The sequence below is a fragment of the Ailuropoda melanoleuca genome, chromosome 13 (assembly GCF_002007445.2).
Source record: "Ailuropoda melanoleuca isolate Jingjing chromosome 13, ASM200744v2, whole genome shotgun sequence".
Lineage (NCBI taxonomy): Eukaryota > Metazoa > Chordata > Mammalia > Carnivora > Ursidae > Ailuropoda > Ailuropoda melanoleuca.
Window position 1 is genome coordinate 70,668,073 of NC_048230.1, and position 2,336 is coordinate 70,670,408.

General features: G+C 61.5%; 1 protein-coding gene across 1 annotated transcript in view; it reads left to right on the forward strand.

Moving 5' to 3' along the window:
- The first annotated feature begins 1,413 nt into the window (after positions 1–1,413).
- NOL4L (nucleolar protein 4 like) overlaps positions 1,414–2,336 on the forward strand; it is an 86,179-nt gene continuing 85,256 nt past the window's right edge. The window contains exon 1 of the mRNA XM_034641412.1: positions 1,414–2,019. The gene's annotated coding sequence lies outside the window, so the exon portion shown is untranslated. The remainder of the gene's footprint in view (positions 2,020–2,336) is intronic.

Genomic DNA, 2,336 nt, shown 5'->3' on the forward strand with positions numbered 1-2,336 from the left:
TCATAACTGACCTTGGGCTCCTGATCCGGAACCCAATTCCCAGATAAGGGCAGTGGGACGCACAGAGCCTTGCCAGCTGAGCCACACCTGGAATCTAGGTCTGATTCCAAAGCCTGTGTTCCTTCAGGCCATGCCCCTGTGCCCGACTTCCAGGGAAGGGAAGTGACTGTACTAAAAGGGATGCCCAGTCTTACTACCTGTTTGCCTGGGTATCCTGTTGAGGAATTCACCCAGTTGGCCCGTGGAGAGTCAGGGTTCAAACTTGCACAAAGTGGCTGCAGAATTCACATGCATAACCATGTGACAGGGTGTGCCAAGCACTATGCCAGAGCAGGCAGAGAAAGCCAGGGCTCTGCCCTCAGGCGGAGACCCAGAAGGTCCAGTCGCTGATCTGAAGCCCCAAAGCTATACCTGGAGAGAAACGGAATCTCCCAACTCCCAGCCCTGGACACTCTCGTACCCCTCCACTCAGCCCCCACTGGAGCCCCTAGGGAGTGGGCCACTGGTCCTTCTGTTCTCATCCCAAAAGCAGCACCCAAGCTGTTCCCTGGCTAGGTTGCTGATTTGAAGCTCAGTTTGTATGTCGTTTGCACATTACTCAGTGCATGTCAGAAGGTACGAACATCTCCCTTTCCCAGAGAGAGCTGCTGGGCCCCCCTGCCCTCCTCCAGACAGCAAAAATGCCAGCCGGCTAGACAGGGAGCTGCGCCCTGGCCTCTGACAGCACCCGCCTGTTGCCGCCTCCCCCATTCCCTCCTGGAGCCAAATTTAGGCAGCTCTGCTACTGAGAGATGGGGAGAGTGGAGGCAGGAAACGGTGAGGTTGGAGGCAGCCCTGCCTTGGCCTGCACAGGGTGGGGTGGCCCCAGGGGTACCCCTGTCCCTAAAGCCCTTGGCCCAGCCCCCCCTGCCCCTCCTCCCACAGGAATGCAGGCCAGGTTGGGGAACGCAGGGTTCTCAGCTGCAGCCCAGGGTGCTGGCTACTCTGGCCATGAGGGAGGAGGGAGAGATGGAGGGAGGGAGGAGGTCATGGCCAGGGCAGTGGGGAAGGGATCAGATAGCCTCCTCCAGCCCCAGACACCGGCTGCCACTGGGGACGGGAGCCTGTTCTCAGCACTTCCTGCCCCTCCTTGATGTGCCCACCCCAGATCTGATTCTGGGGTAGGGGGCAGGAGATACAGCTGGGCCTTTGGGGACTGAAGTCCCCCCAAAGACTCCACCAGTCTATCTCCTCCTTGGGCTAAACTTGGACCTTAGTGGTCTTGGTTTTCCTACCTGCGAAATGGAGAGGCTGACCAAGTGACTGCCCAGGCCGAGAGCAAGGATTTCTGGGAGGCCTGATAGAAATTAGGGATGTGGCAGTGGCTTTAGGCCTAGGAACTTAGATTTTTCAGGTATGGCTCCTCACTGATGTGGGATGTGGGTGGGCTGAACAGTGAAAGACCTGGGCTGGATTCCAGCCACCAGGAACCTGGGGGTGGAGTTAATAGTGCCTGCTAGCTGGGAGCATGGATCCGGGGGTCTGACTGCCTGGGTTTGAATCCCAGCTCTGCCACTGGTGACTGTGGGCAAGTCGCCTCAGCTTTCTGTGCCTCAGTTTCCTCACCTCTGAGATGGGGGTAATAAACCTCCCAGAGCTGCTGGGAAAGTGAAATGAGGCAGTGAATGTTTGGCACACGTTAAGTGCACCGCGATGCCAGCTATCAGTGTGACTGTTTTGTCTCCCTGAGCGGTTGGGAGCCCCCCCCCGCCCCCGCCCCAGCTATAACGGATGTGGATGCGATGGGGAGGCGCTGTAGCTTGATGGTGAAATGGGCATCGGGATGGGGTTCAATTCTGCGTGACCCTGGGCAAATGGCCACACCCCACTGCGCCTTGGGCGGGGAACAGCAGAGGCTCCTACCACACAGGGTCTGTGAGGATTACAGAGATCAGGCTTGGCACAGCGCCTGGCACATAGCGGGCGCTCCCTGAAGGGGAGCTGGCCAGATCGAATGGTACCGGCCCGCACAAAGGACAGGTGGGCAGCGTCCCGGGGGGAGGGCGGGGGGGGCGGGTGCAGGGCAGGTGCGCGGGGAGTGGGGAGGCGGGGCTGGGAGAGGGGGAACGCGAGGGCGGGCAGGCGGGCGCGCGGGCGCGCAGCAGGTGCGTGTGGAGTGGGCGGGGCCCCGCGCGGGCGGGGTCTCCAGGTGAGCGGACGCGCGCCTGGAGGCTGGCGACTGGGGGAGGCGCGCCGCCCTGGCCCACCGCCGGAAAGCGTCCCTGTGTCTTTAACGCCCTCCTCCCCGCGCCCCCCCCCCAAGCAGGGCTGCAGCCGTGGAGCCGTCCCCCCTGCAC